Here is an 18,987-nt window from a genome sequence, read left to right on the forward strand (position 1 = left end):
GCCAGGCGACGCCTCTCCCTGCACTCGCTCTGCAGCTGTCTTGACAAGATTTGCAGGACTCTATTAGCACCACGTTCACTCAAATCCAGGCACGCGAGGACCTAAAAGGCACAGGGCAGTGACAGGAGACCTGGCTGGCAGGATCCCAGAACCGCACAGGACTGGGCCCAGGCAGCAGCACAGGGCACGGGCACCGTCCCAGGGAGCTGCGGCTCTGAGAGGGCAGAGAGCTGGGAGGCAGCTGAGCAAGGCAGCGCTGGCCATCAGGCTCACCTCCACAAGGAAGGCCAGGGCGGGAAGCTCCCAGCGTGGCTCCTGTGTGCTGAGCAGCCGGAGCAGGTAGCGAGCGATGTGGGAACACAAGGGGATGGAGACACAGCACATCTCCCTGGCAGGAGAAGAAGGAACCAAGACTGTGGTCCAGGGGGCAAACTTTTGTCAGGACTGACTCACAGAGGTCTGGTCTTTCCCCAGCATCCTGCAAGGGGCCCTGGCCTATTTGGGAGGCAGCTCCTTGTGGGCACCCTGCTCTCCCAGCCTTTTCCAGTCTACTTGGCCATCCCTTGGTCACAAGGCCCTCTGGCCCACGACCAGAGGGACTGTGTGGACCTCCCTGGGCACAGAGCACAAATGTCAGAGGCAGTGGGGAGAAGGGGGTCTCACCTGGCCAGCAGACCCACGGCACAGTGGTGGGTGTCAGCGCACAGCAGTGTGTCCCAGCCACAATTGCGTTCCATTGCCACCACCATGTCCTCCAGCTGCATTCGGCAGAGCAGGGACTTGAGGGTCTGCACTGCAAACCTGAGTGCAGAGCAAAGCCCAGGTCACGCTGGGAGCACTGGCTCCTGTCTAGGGACATGACAGGGACAGGAGGAGTGGGATGGAGCCCCTGTTAGGGCTGGTGGCAAGGCCATGCTCTTCCTGGCATCCCTTCCAGAAGGTATCGACATTTTCTGGCATATCCAGAGTGCTGAAGAACACTTGGAAGAGCAGATGCACAGATACGTGGGAGGAAATACACCGTCACCATATGTAGGACACCGGGCACCTGGAGGATCTTCCACATCACCACAGTTGCCTGCAAAGGACAAAGCCCCCCAAGACTGTGCTCAGTGCCGAGGTGTCCATGTGGCAGGGCCTAAGCAAAGGAGGGAGAGGCCCAGGGAGATACAGGGGGAGAACCGGGCCTGGTGCCCCTGAAGCTGCCACGAGGCCAGGATCACCTGAGGGAGGGAGATGCAGTGGGGGAAGGAAGATGGAGAGCTGCTGGAGAGGCGGCCTTGGAGCCAGCAAAGGCCAGTTTCAGAAACTCACAGCCAGGACAAAGACACTTGTTTTGTCCCCATCAGACGTGCAGGTGCTGTGCTCTGGCCAGTTGCCCAGCACATCCAGGAGTATCAGCAGCGCTGGCTCCGCAGTCCTAGGCGAGGACATGATGCTCTTCCACATGGTCAAAGCAGCTCTGTGGGGTTAGAGCTCTGTCTCAAGGGGGGTCTCAGACACAGCACCGTGGCCTGGGCAGCAGTGGGGATCTGAGCTGGCTGCCAGCTCTGCCTCTGCCCACTGGCCCTGGCCAGCAGCACCCAGGCAGCCCAGCCCTGTGGGGACAGGCCCCTGAGGGGCAGTGAGGGAGCATGGCAGCAGGCTTGAGGGCTGAATGCAAGGGCTATCAAAGAGAGCAGCAAGAGGGCCCTGTAACACTCTGTTGGTCAGACAGCTGGGCCAGGCTGTCCAGGCTGATGGGCTGGGGAGCCCTGAGCCCTCTGGGCAGGTGGGCCCACCCACACAAGCAGACCTGCAACCCCCCTGGTGCCCATCTCCTGCCCCAGAGACCTGTGCTCCCAGGGGCTTCTGTGCCAGAGGGAGCCAAAGTCCACGTGCATTGGGGGCTGTGCTCCTTCCTGCAGGGGCTGTTGGCAGGAGCACCTGGAGCAACTGCTGGCAGCACTTGGTCTCTGTCAGAAGCTCTCACTCCATACTGAAATTATTTTCTCATTGAAATAATCTCCTTTAGCACAAAAACACCTTAGCAGTGAAGGCACAGAAGAATCTGGCGTTTAAGAATCCTCACTTCAGGAAAGCTTTACTTCCCATTGCTCAACTCAAGTAGTTTCAAAAAGTTGCAAACTTCCCAAATTCATTGGGATGGCCTGAGAAAGTGAAGAGTTGGAATTTTGCTTCCCATCTCAAAGCAGCAACACATTTGCCCTAACATCATGCACTGAGATTCACTCTACAGAATGTAACACTACACAGAGGCAAGAAAAAGGCAATTCTTTGGTTTGCAAACGGTTTTCTATGAAAGGATGATAATATCCTAATTCTCTTAAAGATTAAAAGCTCTCATGGAATGAAAGTCCACTCAGAGTTACAAAAGTAGCCCAAACAAACAAGTAGATGGCAAATGGCTAATCCTCCCCCTGGTACAGATATCCAAGTGGCCAGTAAAGTACAGCTCTCCCCTCTTGTTCACTGCAGGAGAATCAGGATCTTGAACAGGAAGAGTCACAGATATTCTTTCTGCCCTCTGTAACCAAAACTGTGCCAAACCACAGATGCTGCCTTCAAAGTGACTCAAATTCCAGCCTAGACCTCTCACCTTCCAGACAACTCCTTCCCCAACACCCCATCAACACCAACCCCACCCACAAACTCCTGCCCAGAAGCCCTCAACACCCCACCAGGACCCCCAGCTGTCCCTGTCCCTCCGCAGAGCTTTCCCACCCTCCAGCAGATGCCCTGGTTCCCGGCACGTGCCATGGGATTGCACTCAGGAGGATCTGCTCCAAGGCCTTCCCTGGTGGCAAGCTCAGGCTGCCAGGCCTAGGGCTCCTGGATCACCCTTCCCACCTCACTGGGAGCTCCCTGGGAAGCACTTTCCTTGAGAAGCAAGCCCCTTTCCTCCAAAGGCATTTTCCCAAATGTGGAGCTTTCCTGGGGAACACCAACACACTCTTGAGAAAAGCTGGCAAGGCTGGATGACTCCAGGTCCTTTCAGGACAGGCACTCCAGCTCTAGCTGGTATTCCCCCAAGTGTGTTTCCAGGTGGAGGTTCAGAGGTGCAGCCCCAGGCCCTCTACAAACACAAGCTGCCTGCTGCCTCTTCACCTGCCTCAGCTCCTGCCTGCGGTCACAGCAGCAAAACCAGGCTGTTCCCAGCCAGAGCCCAGAGCCCTGTCCCCACAGGACGCTCTTGCCAGCACCTTCCAGCACTCTCTGCTGTGCACACAGTGCTTTACATGCCCGCTCCCAACAGGCTTTGGAATGCAGAGCACAACCTGGCTGGCTCTGCCACCAGCACACCCCAAACACAGGTGGAGGAAGAAGCAGCAGGGGTCGTTTTGCGGCCATGCCCAAGAGAAACTGGAAGGCTGCCCTCCCTGTCTGTGTACTGCCACTGGGTCTCTTCTAGCCAGATAGCGAGACGGGTCCAGGGTTCCTTCAGGCGAGCAGTCTCAGGCCGGGCAGCTCAGCCTTCAGCAGGCCGAGTGTCCGAGGCCTAAGTGCCCTAAGCCTGACATCTTAGCAAGCTCAGTGATTATCAGCTCTTAGTGATTTTCAGCTCTTTTATAATTTCAGCTCTTTGCTTGCTAAGATGCTGGCCGCAGTGGCATCCACAGAGCAGATGGAGAGAGAGGAGAAGGCAGCCTCGGAGATTCCACGATGGTTAATTTGCAGGGAGTTCGCAAAGGGTTCCGACGAGCAGCTCTTCTACCAGAATGGGCCAGGATGGCTACTTATATAGGGTTAGGGGGGATTGAAAACTGACCAATTGTAAGGGTTAGGGAAACTAGCCTATAGGGTCACAGAGCGATAAGCTAGGCCAGAGGACCTAAGTGAGGACTCCAGGCTTAGCTATTCTGACTCAGCAATTGCTTATCTCAGGCTTACATCCTCCACGGGACCCTAGCCATCTCAGTGTCCGCTACACCTGTGGTCCCACTTGGTTGGCTTTCTGACTGGGTCTGGGCCTGGGGCGGCCATTCCTCACCTGTAGGGACCAGAACCACACCCGGGATCCCAGCACTGCCTGACAGCGCTCCAGGCACTGGCACAGTGGTGTGTCTGAGTCTCAGGCACTGTGCAGCTGCTTCGTTTGCTCTTAGGCACACCCAAAGCTCTCTGTTAAGCCCAGATGGTCTCTGGTTCTGCCCTCTTCCTGATCCTGTGCAGAGATGGAGCACTGCTGTGCTTTCAGGAAGCTGTTCTTGAAACCCTCCAGCATTCCAAGCTCTTTGCCCTCTGTGGATGCTTGCTATGGAATCCCTCACCGCTGGGTTCAGAGCATCCTCAGGTTGGCTCTTCCAAAGTCCAGGGGCTCCAGGGTGCACAGCAAGATCTGTAACTCCGCAGTGTTGTGGAACTGGACGTCCAGCACAGGGACCTTTCCAGCCTGATCTGCCCTCGTTCCTCTGTGTCTGTGCACAAAACACGGCATGGAAGAGAATGGCAGGAAGGGCCTGTGTGTCCCAGGGCTCCGGATTTGCATCGCTCCAGCTCCACAGAGATGCAGGTAAAGCGAAGAAGCCAAACTGTTTATTAATGGAAGGTGAAGCAAAGGGATGAGCTGGGAGAGAAGAAAAAGGATGGGCAGGGTCTGAGGGCTGGAGGCAGGAAGCTGTCAACAGGGAGGAAGAAGGCAGGAGCTATGGGAGATTCCCACAAGTTCAACTGTGCTAATCATCAGCTATGCCCTGGAGCTCCAGCTGGTCTCCTCTGCTCTCCATGTGGTCTCACCTTCCAAGGGATCTGGTGGTCTTCAAGAGATGCTGGTTCTTCTGAGCCAGCAGATGAAAGTAGTTCTGCAGCTCTTCCCTCAAACATCATCTGTATCAATGTGCTTATGTGAGAGGGGCTGTTGTCTTCACTCAGGCCTTGAAGGGCTGGAAGAGAGAGGAGCAGAGCCACAGTCAGAACCTGGATGTGCAGGAATCCAAGGAGACCTTCCTGCCAGGGCCATCCCACCCAGCTCTTGCCATGGCCACAGGAGAGGAGTTGCCAAGGGGATCAGCTGCAAGGTGCTGACCATGAATCCCCTCACCTATGTCCCTGAAAGCTCTGCCCACGCCACCCCTCGTCCCCACAAGGAGTGAAGCCCACCGCAGCTTGGGCAGGGATTGCAGCTCCCTGGCCAACCCCCGCTTACAGCCCACTGCCCTCACTCACCCTCAGGGAGGGCCTGGAGCTCTTCCTTCTGCCCCATCAGGAGCACCCTGGCAATCTCTGAGAGAGCACAGGCTAACCATAAATAGGGCTGCTGTGGCTATTATCCTGTTTGCTTTATGGCTTAATGAGGTGAGGAATTCATGGATCTTTAACTTCCTTTGGAAGGCAGGCACATGGATTCAGAGCTATCACACAATGTGTGGGTTTGGGGTTTCTTTAATAATGGTACTTGCTGAGGAAATGACACTGGGCGAAATTTACTCCCAACCCTTCACCCAGCTCTTTGAGTTTGCCCCACCAGTTTTCAAAGGGTCCAGATCAACTCAAAATGCTAATGATATACAGTTGCTGGTGTTGCTGGTAAGCCTGTTCTATTTAGCATTCAGAGATAAGGGAAGTTTAACATGGATAACCACACTGACACCTACCCCAGAGACAAGGGATGCTGCTGCCCCCGAGATTGACCCTGCCCCACAGCCCACCTCAGAAACGAACCACCCAGACTGGGTGGGGGTTCTGGTGAAAGAGATGGGCCAGATGCTGAAGGAGTACATTTCCCCATGTGTTGAGAAACCCTCCCCCTGCCTCAAAGAGAGAGAGTCGGATGGTGCAGCAGTGGAGCCCACAGATGTTACAACCATCCAGGTTCCAGCTGAACTGCAAAGGCAGTCACAGCCAGCAGCAGTCACCCCTGTGGAAACAAGGAGACCTAAGATGAAATCAGAGCATCCAGGTAAGGATAAGAATGGAGGGCCCTCACAACCCAAAGGAGAACCAATGGTTGACTTCATCACTGAGTCCCTGATGTACGAAAGTCCCTGTGGGTGAACTGCACAAAGACATTGTATGATGGGGACGTGAGGCTTATACAACCTGGTTAATCCGGGTCTGGGACCTTATGGGTACAGGAGTGCAACTGGATGGTGGTGAGGCAAGGAATTTGGAACTATTGACCCAGGTCTCAGGTGTGAATCAGGTATTTGTAAGAGAGTCATGGTCCCTTTCCCTCTGAGAGCAGCTTTTAATGACTGTCAGAGAGAGGTTTGTCAACAGGGAGAGAATGCAGGAGCACCACCATAGAATGTGCTGGAAGACCCTGGAGGAAGGGATCCAACAGCTGATAAAAGTGGCAGTATTGGAGGTACACTTTGGGAGGGATGGACAGCATGATAATGACCCCAACAAGGTCAGGTGCACTGGGCAAATGCTGTGGAGTCTGGCAAATCTGGGGCCATCCCAATACACCACCTTCACTGCAATGATTAATGCTGATAACTACGGAGAGACAGTGGGTTCTGTCACCAACAAGCTTAGAAATTGTGAGAGTATGATCAAAGGCCCAATGAAGCCTCAAGTCTCTGCTGTGATCAAGGACCTGATCAAAGAGGAGATGAGGGAGATGAAGGAGGAGGAGAGGAAGATCAGTGCAGCACCTATGCCAGTCACAGGCCCCAAAGTCAGAGCCCAACGTCCCCCAGCTAGAGAGAGAGGTTACACCCCAAGGGCTGACCTGTGGTTCTTCTTTCATGACCATGGGGAAGACATGGGAAGGTGGCATGGGAAATCCACTTCTGTCCTGGCAGCACAGGTGCATCAGCTCAAGGAGGGAAACACTAACCAAGGGAGTTCCACTAAATTGAAGGCAGCCTCAACCTCCCATGACCAAGCTGCTGGGTATGATCTGTCAGATCCCCTTGAAGGAACCTCTACTGTGTATGCCCAGAAAAGAAATAATAACCAGGGCTAGGAGGGCACTGCCTCTAGCCAGGAAGAGGCATGGGAAAACCGGATTTTCTGGACGGTGTGGATCTGATGGCCTGGCACATCAGAGCCACAAAAATCCGATGTTTTAGTTGATACTGGTGTGCAGTGTACCCTAATGCCATTGGGACATGTGGGGGCGGAACCTGTTTCCATTGCTGGGGTGATGGGGGGATCAGAGCAATTGACCCTGTTGAGAACCCAGGTGAGCCTGACTGGGAAGGAGCAGCAGAAACATCCTCCTGTGACTGGCCCAGAGGCCCCATGTATTCTGGGCATAGACTTCCTCTGGAACAGCCTTACAAAGACCCAAAAGGACTCAGGTGGGCTTTTGGCATAGCTGCTGCAGAGGATGAGAACATGAAGCCATTGAACATCTTGCCTGGCTATCAGAAAACCCATCTGCAGTAGGACTCCTGAAGGTGAAAGAGCAACAAGTGCCGATTACCAGCATCTGCTGTGCCAGACATGCTGGAACTCCAGTACGAGCTGGAGTCCAAGGCAGCAAAGTGCTTTGCCACTATTGACATTGCCAATGCATTTTTCTTCATTCCTCTGGCAGCACAATGCAGACCTCAGTTTGCTTTCACCTGGAGGGCCATGCAGTACAACTGGAACTGACTGCCCCAGGGGTGGAAGCACAGCCCCACCATCTGCCATGGACTGATCCAGGCTGCACTGGAAAAGGGTGAAGCTCCAGAACATCTGCAGCACATCGATGATATCATTGTGTGGGGGAACACGACAATGGAAGTATTTGAGAAAGGAGAGAAATTCATCCAGAGTCTGCTGGAAGCTGGCTTCAGCATCCAGAAGAGCAAAGTCAAAGGACTTGCCCGAGAGATCCACTTCCTGGGAGAAAAGTTGCAAGATGGATGGCGTCCGATTCCCACTGAGGTCGTCAGTAAGATCACAGGTGTCTCTACTGTTTTGTGGAAGAGATCAAAAAAGCTCCACAATTTGTGAAAGTTGTAAAGTTGGTATGTTTATTGCAGCGCTGGACGCATGCGGGGATTACTCCCCTCAAAAGGCAAGTGTACCTCTGTGAACTTCAGGTCTCTTTTTATGGCTCACTCAAATACATATGCATATAATTTCACAACAGGTTCATACATCTTCATTCTACTGATTTCATGTGACACTTGCTACTAATTCTTCAGAAGGAACTCTTGGGTCAGGTTACCCTGCTCCGTCTGCTCTCCTCCTCCCCCCTTTATCTCTTATCCTTCAGCTGAAGCAGCCTCTCTAAGCACAGGCCTTTCAAGAGAACAGGCAGTGAGACTAAACAGCAAGCTACAGACTTAATTCAAAGATGAACATTTCACCTAAATCAAAATGTATTTCTACCCTGGAAAATTTCTACTCTGTCTCATTTCCCCCCTTTCCTGGAAAATAAGTAAATTCTTTTACTTAATGCAAACTCTTAGGACAATAAGTGACTCTCAATGCTTTACCTCATACATTTGATAGGGAGATTAACAGAGCTATACGCTGTAGTATTCTCTAATTTCAAATTAATAATAAAGGATAACTTTAAACTTACTTTAACTAATACAACATCATTTTTATCAATTTTTACAGCAGTGCAAGCAGTTTTTAGAGACTCACACCTTTTACCAGTATATACGAGCACAGTTTTTTGATCAGTGACTGGATGAATTTTGAAGTGGCAAATACTCTGTTCAGTGTCCAGACACACATCTTGGGCATTAATAGTACTGCTTTCACAAATGAATCTCAGCTGTTCTCTAGTAATGCAGGATTCTAAGTTTACTGTTTGCTACTTTTCATTCATTTTTCGTGTTTACAGTCTATGTTCTGAAGGGTAGAGCACTGTTTTTTCATTATTTAATCTTAGTGCAATGATGGGATGGATAACATAAACAGTGCTATTACGTATGGTAAGTACAAAGGCAGTGGCTACATTAGAAACAGGATTATAGGTGAAATTTACTATAGTTTACCAGGACTGAAGCTTTTTTCAAAATCAATTGTGTTATACATATATAGAGTTAATTCATGCTATTTGTATATATATATGTGTATATAAGATATTGTAAGAATCCAACTCATGTACTTGACCACTCTGGCTGAGAGCAGAGTCCTATTTCTAACGCTAAAGATAATATCAAGTCCGTTAGCTTAAGAATGAAGCCTTCCCAGACCATGAATGTCGACTTCCCAGAATTGCTTTGAATACTGGCACCACTCGATTACATGTGAAAGATGGCCATAGGGACACCGGGACTGGCTTTTGCATCGCATCCCTATGGACCCAGCAATACATTCCAAAGAAGGCTATTCTGGAAGGGCCCAGACAGTCATTGGAACACCTGGACTGGCTTTGTATCTCTATGATCCAGCTCTACATATGAAGGGACACAAAGGACATTCTGTCATTCCGGCCCCAGGCGGAACATAGGGGATATAAGCTGGCTATATGAGACAGTCGGGGTGAACCACTGGGGAGATGCTGGCACTCTGTCAGTTGGATCCAGGTTCACCCAGCACCAAATTCCGGAGTTGATGCTGTCTTGGCTGTGGTGAATTTTTTAATTATATTTTGTTATTGATCTAATAAATCTTTGTTAATTTTTTTTTTAATTTGGCTGCAGATTCGATCATTTATAACAAATTGCATTATCTTAGACAACTTTCTGAATTTCAGCTGGAAAATTACTTTCCCTCCCTTCTTGTATGATCAGAGCTGCTGTTGCCTGCATCTGCAACTGTGCTTGTATACAACTGAAAGCTAAAGATATATTATCACATTATCTTGAACTGTGCTAAGTACTTCTATTAATAACTTGTGATCTTGGTCCCTGGCCTTTTCTTACTTTGGCAGTGCTTTTGAAATCTGCCACTGGCTAGTTCTTAATGCTAGTAGAGATGACTGTAAATGCTGCTTCAATTTTGTTAGGCTGCTTGCTGCAGTGGCTAGCTTATTCATCAGTATTTCTGAATCAATTCCATTTAGAACTCCTAATCCTGTTCCTAATATCCCAGTTAGATCCTTTCTTATTCTGCTCTTAAGGTCTACCTGTCTTTGTTACTACGCTGTGCAGCTCTCAAAGGATGTTCTTAGGAAAGAGGAGCAGGCTGGTTGGATTTTTGAGATGTTGATTTGCATTAGCAACTCTTTTGAAGTGTCTGCAGTTCTTGTTCTTGCTACTCTTGCTCTTCATATACTTGATCTCTATGAATTACTACAGTGGACAGGTTTAAATCTTTTATCTCAGAAAGTTCTCTCATGGATCTAGTATCCTGATTAAAAGCCTGGGACCAAGGCCATTCAGCATCACTTTGAATAGAGGTACTCTCTAATTTTAAGATTTCAATTATTATTATATACAAAACAATTCTGTAAGTGAAAGTATGAAAAACCCTTGACTGCAATATACTCATTTTGCTTGAGTGAGTTTTAGTCTCAGTTCATTGTCTCTTGGTGTCACTCTCCAAGGGGGCTTCTGGGCCTTTCTTCACTCGAGAGTGATGGATCCAGGCATTCTGCTCCTTGATCTTGATTGCGGTGAAGATGGCAAGAAGCACTTGGAATGGTCTTCTTTACTGTGGTTCCAAAGTCTTTTCTGCAAGAGGCTTAACATATACATAATCTCTAGGCTATATGTTATGCACTGGCCCATCTAACTCCCTGCTCTGAGTTCCAGCCACAAGTTTCTCAATTTTTCTGAGCTGTTTGCTTAAAGCCACCATGTAGGTGGCCAGTGTTACCTCTCCAATGTGGTGGGCATTCTTTTTGTGTTCCATAAAGCATTTCAAAGGGACTTAGACTTTCTTTAGCTCTAGGTTTAGTTTAAATTTGCAACAGTGCTAGTGGAAGTGCTTGGGGCTAGGGTAGATTAACTTCCTGCCCGAGTCTTACAATCTGCTGCTTAATTAAATGATCCATTTTCTCCACCTGGCTGCTTGATTAGGGGGGGTACAGAATGTGAAGTAGCCAGGTGGCTACTAATCTGTTGCACTGTTTTGGAAATGAAATGTGATCCTCTATCTGAGGATATTGTGGCTGGAACTCCGAAGCATGGTATTATTTCTTGTAATAATACTCTAGTAACTTCTCAAGCTTTGACAGTTCTGGTGGGGAATGCTTCTGGCCACCCTGAAAATGTGTCTGTCAATACCAATAAATACTGATACCCCCCTTTCCTCGGGAGTTCTGAAAAGTCAATTTGCCACTGCTGTCCAGGCCTATGGCCTCTCCTAATCTGACCAAGTTTTGGCTTGGGGGTATTTTTGGGGTTAGTCTGGAGGCAAAGATCACACTGTCAGGTCACTTGAGTAATAGTGGCATATAAATTCCTAGCAACGATTCTTTCAATCAAGTAGGTGTGTAGGGCATCTATTCCTCAGTGTGCTTTCTGATGCTCTTCCCTTACTAGTGACCACAAGAAATGGGAAGGGATTACCATCTTCTTTTCAATGGTAGCCCACCCTTCTTGGTTATACGTCCTTTTTTGATCTTCAATCAATTTTCTATCTCTCTTATTATATTCTGGCTTACTTTCAAGGGAAATTTGTCTATCTGGAATTAGGGCTCACCTCACTTTTTGCTGCTTCCTTTGCCTCTCTATCCGCCAGCTCATTTCCTTCTTCTAATTCTGAGCTCACTTTTTGATGTGCTCTAATATGCATAATTGCTACCTTTTCAGGCAGCTGAACTGCTTCCAGCAGCTGGATGATCTCTTGTGCATGTTTGATGTTCTTTCTCTGTGAGGTCAGCAGTGCTCTCTCTTTCTAGATGGCTCTATGTGCATGCACGACTCTGAATGCATACCTCGAGTCTGTGTAGATGTTTATCTTCTTTCCTTTTGCTATTTCTAAGGCACGGGTCAGAGCAATTATCTCAGCCTTCTGCGCAGAGGTGCCTGTTGGTAAGGGTGCAGATTCTGTTACCTCTCTACAGGTGGCTACTGTGTACTCAGCACATCGCTTTCCATTGGCAACGCAGCTGCTCTTGTCAGTGAACCAGGTCTCTGCATTGTCCAGAGGAGTGTCTTTCAAATCTGGGTGGCTGGAGTAGGGAGCTTCAATGGTCTCTAGGCAATTGTGGTGTACTGCTTCTCCTTGATTTCTACTGAGAAAGGAAGCTGGGTTGACAATATTAGCACCACTATCTTTACATCATCTTGCTCTACCATGACGGCCTGGTATTTCTCTCTGTGCTGAAAGCCAGTGGCTACTCTTTACTTCTAGTACTGTGGACACTGTATGGGACACTAGCACAGTCATTTTCTGTCCCAGGGAAAACTTGCGTGCCTTCTGAATATTCAGCATGACTGCTGCTACAGCTCTGAGGCAACCTGGCCATCTTTTGGCTGTTGCATCCAGCTACTTGGAGAAGTAAGCAACTGCCCTTCAGTATGGACCTAAGTCCTGAGCCAGTATTCCTAAGGCAATTCTCTGTTTTTCATGGGAAAATAGAAAGAATGGTCTACTTACATCTGGAAGTCCCAGGGCTGGAACTGACATGAGGGCACTCTTTAGCTGATAAAAGGCCCATGTGGCTTCCTTTGTCCGCTGGAGATCTCTGTTTCCATTAGCAATAAGAGCATAGAGAGGTTTGACAAGCAGTCCATAATTATTAATCCACAGCTGGCACTACCCTGCCATGCCTAAGAAGGTTGGGAGTTCCTTTATCGTCTGGGGTTTTGGGGTTTGGCAGATGGCTTCTTTGCGAGCCTGCCTTAAAGTCCGTTGCCCAGCACTCACCTTGTAGCCCAGGTATATTACTTTCTGTTTCACTACCTGTGCCTTCTTCTTTGATACTCTGTATCTTTGGAGTCTTAGGAAGTTCAAGAGGCTTACTGTCCAGGCCACACATGCTTCTCTCGTCTGAGTGGCTATTAGAAGATCATCTACGTACTGCAACAGCTTCCCTTCCTTTAGAGCTTCCCAGGACTCCAGATCTTTTGCAAGTTGCTCCCCAAACAGAGTGGGGGGGAATTTGAAGCCTTGAGGCACATAGACTATGTGAGCTGGGTTTTGCACTGCTTTTAGGGCTTTCTCATTTGAATGCAAAAATTTTCTGGCTGGCTTTGTGGATAGGGAGGCAAAAGAAGGCATCTCTCAGGTCTAAAACAGTAAACCAGGTTAGCTCAGGTGTTAAACAAGTTAGTAAAATATATGGATTTGCTACCACAGGGTATAAATTCTTCATTATCTTATTGACAGCCCTCAATCTAGTACTATCAGTTATTGGGCTGATTTCTTCCCTATCTTCTTTTCAGGGGGTACTGCTTAATTCTCACTGGTTGTTTTCTTTCTTTAAGCTTGATTACTATGGGGACGCATTCTTCACTTTCTTTGGTACAGCAGAGGCCCATACCCCTGAAAAAACTTGCTCTAATATCTCTTTACTAATTTTTTTCTTAATTTCAATGCCTGTTAATGATAAGCTTAATATCTTTATATCATTTGCCCCCAGAGTAACCTCTTCATTTGAGAATGTTCAGCGAATTGGGCAAATACACAAAAGCTCCTAAGTACACATGTTACTTTAAAGGTTTACAAATGTATACCTTCTCAGACTGTCCAGTTGTTCTTCACATTACAACATAATCATTCTCTACAGGTACTAAAGCTTTATTTAAAACTGAATTTATGGCTCTTGTATCAACTAAAATTCCACCCTTTTCTTTTCTTCTGGTCTCACTGCCTCTCTCAGAGGGGTCTGTTCCCTCCTAGTCCTGGGTGAAATTGGACTGCTAGGAGGGGGATGGGTGCGAATGGGTATATCTTTGGAGCTTGAGTCTTCTTCTTTTTTGGGGAGGTCTTCTTTATCTTCCTTTACTTTAGGAGGAGCCTTTAATAAATTATATGTACTCATTTTGCGAGTTGTAATCGCTTTGCATTTCAGTATGATAAACTTTGCCTGACCAGTGGGTCCGAGGGCGGTCTGATCTCACAGTCTCTTTGCTATTTTTGGTGATTTCTTAAAACAAAAACACACCAACATACGGGACTATCTCATTTACCTTCCCATTTTAAAACAGCATTAACTGCAATAAAGTCTTACAAATCTTTTTCTTTTCTGAGCTGCCCCTACTGGCAGCTTTCTCCCAAAGGGCCCCTCCCAAAGGGGCTGGTTCAGGAGCTTCTTTGTTCTGGTTAGTTTTCATTATCTCCTTCTCCTTATACTATCTTGTTTCTACTCAAACTTCTCCTCACAGAGCTTCACAGTAGATTCTTAGTCTTCTTCCCACACACAACCCCAGGTGGCAGGAATCAGGTGGGACTTCTCACACACCAGCTTTAAAATCTTAGATTCTGAATCAGCTTGATGAGGAAACTTTGATTTACACTCGGGGCATATGCCCCGACGCAGCAATACCAGCGTCTCTCACAAACTCTGCACTGCAATGGTACCCTCGCAGGGAGCCAGCCTCTCGATGCACTAAAGGCTCTCAGAAATTACCCACAGAGGCAAGCTATTCTATTTATCACAGGGAATTCTGAATCTTGCACAGCAGGCTGTTCCCAATCTAGACTGACTATCGCACCAGATGAAGTCCAATAAAGCTCTTCTAAATGAACTCGTTCGTCTCACCACGGTAAAAGCATGCACAATCTACAATCTACACCACAACTGACCACCTGTATTCAATGAACATTCTCACCTGCGCTAAACCACTCTATCTCTGCCTGGCGCTCCCTGCCTCCACAGCCTGCCCCGGCCAGTGCCTCAGGCCTCACTCGGCCCCTTCAGTCACGGGTAGAAAACCCCCCCGCACTGTAGATATACTCTCTTTGTACACCATGCACTTGCACGATTACAAACACACACACACACTAACATTAACAATTAACCACGCAGTGAACGAACTAAGTCTGGACACAACTCACTCATGAGTCCACTCGAATCCACCCCCAGGGTCGCTGGCAGCCGCTCTATGGGACAGTGAACTCCTGTCTCCCAGTAGCTCTATCGACCGGTCTGCTTGCAGGCACAGGAACAAGGCAGAGCACTGAGATGTCTCTGAGTGCCTTATTCAGCCTACCTATCCCCCGGGGGCCCTCTTAATACATACCGAATCTTCCGCCTGCCAGCAGGTCCTTGTCCAGCAGGAGGCCAGCCGAGATGAGCGGAATCCCGGGGCGCTCCTAGGAGGGTCCCTTTATCCCTTCTGCCCCTGCAGGGACAGAGATGGTCCCTTCGTGGTCTCCAAAATGTTTTGCGGCAAAGATCAAAAACTCCACAATTTGTGAAAGTTGTAAAGTTGGTATGTTTATTGCAGCGCTGGATGCATGCGGCGATTACTCTCCTCAAAAGGCATGCGTGCCTCTGGGGGAGTTCAAGTCCCATTTCTATCCCTGTCTACAAATGCATATGCATACAATTTCACAATAGGTTCATACATATTCATTCTACTGATTTCATGTGACACTTGCTACTAATTCTTCAGAAGGAACTCTTGGGTCAGGTTTCCTTGCTCCGTCTGCTCTCTTCTTCCCCCCTTTATCTCTTGTCCTTCAGCTGAAGCAGTCTCTCTAAGCACAGGCCCTTCAAGAGAACATGCAGTGAGACTAAACAGCAAGCTACAGACTTAATTCAAGGATGGACATTTCACCTAAATCAAAATGTTATTCTACCCTGGAAAATTTCTACTCTGTCTCACAGGGACCCCAGAGTGCCCCACCTTGACCCTATGGGAGAAAAAGATTATAAGAATGATGCCAAAAGTACTACAAATATTATTAGCTACCATAAAGAGGAAGAAATCAATATCAAGTAGACATTAATTAATTAATGGAGTTGTGTTACTTAGAAACACGACCAATAATATTCTTGGTAGCTAAAAATATATTGATTTTTTATTATAAATACAAAAATTGGGTAATAAAGATATTGAATAATACTATCATAATTCAAATAATATAATTAATATTTTATAAATTAATAAATGTTTTTCTAAAGAAAAATGTCTAAATTATTTTAATGTTTTGGGATATCAGTCCTAGGTGGGTGATGTCAGACATGATCAGGCTGGGGGTGAGGAGCAGCTTGTCCAAACAGGCTCAGCCTGCAAGGGCCTCATTCTGCTCCCTGCCCAGACACCCTAAAGAGACATTCAGCATCAAGATCACCTGGGGAATGCTTCTGTCACCTCTTCCCTGAACTGAAATGTAAAGAAATATTTCCTTGATATCATGATGTGCACTTTGGAATCTCCCTCCTGAAGGGAACTCCAAGCTGACTCCAATCGCTGCACAAGCCCTGGAGACTCACAGACAATGGAAGGGAGACAAAGAGCTCCTGAGGGCTTTCTGTATTTTAATCAGCCCCATGCTGGGTTTGGGGCTGGCTCCAGGAGCCTCAGGCAGCGAGAGAAGGATGAAGAAGCTGCTCAAGGAGTCAGCAGCCAAACTCCAAGTGCCTTGGAGCACGGCTGGGCCCCAGGGAGGGCAGGGAGTGCCCAAGGCTGCCCAGGCAGTGCTGAGAGCAGATCCTTGAGGCCAGGAGTGCAGGGAGCCCAAGGCTCTGGGCAGGGCACTGCAATGCTGAGCAAGGCCTGGCTTGGCTGCAGGGAGCAGAAAGGCCAAACCCTGAGCCCAGCCTGGGCCAGCAGGGCCTGTCCCTCCCGGCTGGCTCGGGGCTCTTTGTGGGCCAGGGGGATATGAGGGGCAGCAAGGACAAACGCCATCAGCCTGCAGCCCCTGCCAGCCTCCCCAGGGAGGCCGAGGCAGAACCAAAGTGCAGCCCCTGCCAGGGAAGTTCCTCCTGTGGGGCTCCAGAGGTGCTGCCCGAGCCCAGGGCACAAAGGCCTGGGTGCCTGTGGCCCTGCCAGCCCTGCCCAGCCCTCGGCCATCTGTCCTGCAGGCTGTGCCCCCTGGGCGTGCTGCTCCTCCGCCCTGGCCGGCTGCACTCGCCCATCTCGCTGTGCCCCAGCATTTCTCACCCAGCGTTTCTGGGCCCTCCCTGGGCTCCCTGCACCCAGCGCTGCCGGCTCCTGGCACACAGAGCCCGGCCATGGCCCAGCCTCACACTGGGACACCTCCAGCACCAACATTCTGCCCTGCGAGGGACTTTGCTTTCTCCTCAGCTCCAGGCTGAACCTTCCAAGCTGCACTTGGGGAAGGTTTCCTGCAATTCCCACTGCCAAGGAAAGCTCTGTCTCCTGCCGCTCACAAACAGAGAAGGGCTGGAGGGAGATGTGCTGGTCAGAGGCTGTTTGGGGCACAGTGACCTGGAAATTTTTGAGTTTCTAAATCTTCTGTGAAAGGAGAGGCATCAACAAATCTTTTACACTGGAGTTACAGAGAGCAGACTTCGGCCTATTGATGATGGAGATTTGGAGAATACAAAATCAGGTACTGATTTTTTAAAGGGAATCAGCACTTAAAAGCAAAGGGATCCAAAAAGGATGGACACATCTCAAGAAAGAAATTTTGGAGGAGTAGCAACAGCCTTTTCTGCTGGTCCAAAAAGTGAGCTAGCAAGGAAAATGACTGGCCTGGATGGGCATGGAGCTTTTTCCAGGAACTCATAGAAAAAAAGTGGATGCATCATCTTTGGTCAGAGGGGGAGGGAACTCATGAAATGTTTAAGGATGTTGTTAGGTCATTCAAAAAGAAAATTATAGAGATGAAAGGTCCATTAGAGCTTAACTTGACCACTTCTGTGAAGGATAATAATGTTTTCATAAATATATTAATGGCAAAAGGAGGGACAAGTACAACCTCCATTCTTTGTTGGATATGAGGAGGAATACAGTAACTAAAGCTGAGGAATAGGCTGAGGTACTGAAGCCCTTCCTTGCCTCAGTTTTCAACAAAACGTCAAGTTGTCCTCAGGACAAGTGTTCTCCCAAGCTGTAGATGGGGGCAGGGAGCAGAAGAGCCTCCCTGTAATCCAGGAGGAAGCAGCTGGGGACCTGCTGAGCCGCTCAGATGCTCACAGGTGTCTCTGGGAGCAGATGGCATCCATTGCAGGCGGATGAGGGAGCTGGTGGATGAGCTCCCCAAGCTGCTCTCCATCATTTACTGTGGGGGAAAATAGCGGGATGCGGATGTTCAGGGACATCACACCATAACCAATATGACCCAGTCAAGCCAAATTTGTTATCCCTAAAAAGACTATATTTATAATAATTCTCTACTGTCCACGCATCTCTAACTAATACATGACTGGTTATCCTAGCTGTTCATGCGTCTAAGATAGGATGCTGACTGGATCATCTAATTTTCCATGTGTCTGGTTGTGGTTTTCTGTCCCACCCAAGAACTTTCTTCTTTCTTACTTTCCCAAGCTCACTGACAAACTTGCTGAGTCCGGATGACTCTTCTTCTTGTATCTTTTTCAATGATATACCAAACCCATTTGCTGAATATGCCCATTATTGTTTGTGAACGTGTCCATTGTCCATTATCCCAAGCAGGCTGGATTGTGCATCGCCTGAATATGGCCATTGTCCCGCAAAAACTCCTCAATCTTCAAGAAATCCTCGACACCTCTGCACACAGCCCAGGGAAGGTGCCCCAGCCACCTGCACAGAGCCACAGACAAGTGTCAGACACAGTTACAGAGCTTTGCCCAGAGCTGACAGGGAGAATTAATTTAAGGGGAAAAAAAAAAAGAAAAACAGCAGAAAACCCCAAAAACCAACAAAAACCAAAGAAAACCAAATTAAAAACAAACAAAAAACCCAAAAACCACCACCCAACAAAAACAACAACAAAAACAAATGAACCAAAGCCAAAAAGTGAACAAAAAAAGAGCAAATAATAAAAAAACAAAAACAATAAAAAGAACTCCCCACAGCAGAGATGATCCATCCTTCAGTTGTCACAAATGCACTCACACAAGACCTGGGGCTGCAAAAAAATTAGAATTCATTGTGCACATATGCAGGGAAAGCAGGTTTAGGTCAGGCTTTCAGCAGAACTGTTCTCAGCTGAGCCAAAAAGGCCCCTTTGGCAGGTGCAGGGCCATTGGAAATGCAGAGCCTCAGCCCACAGGGCAGAAAAGGGCTCTGAGTTCCTCTCCCCTGAAACTAAACCCTGTTCCCAGGCTGCTTCACACTCAGGATTCTGCTGGAGGAC

The sequence above is a fragment of the Fringilla coelebs genome, assembly GCF_963513975.1.
Source record: "Fringilla coelebs genome assembly, contig: SCAFFOLD_30, whole genome shotgun sequence".
In the NCBI taxonomy this organism is placed as follows: domain Eukaryota; kingdom Metazoa; phylum Chordata; class Aves; order Passeriformes; family Fringillidae; genus Fringilla; species Fringilla coelebs.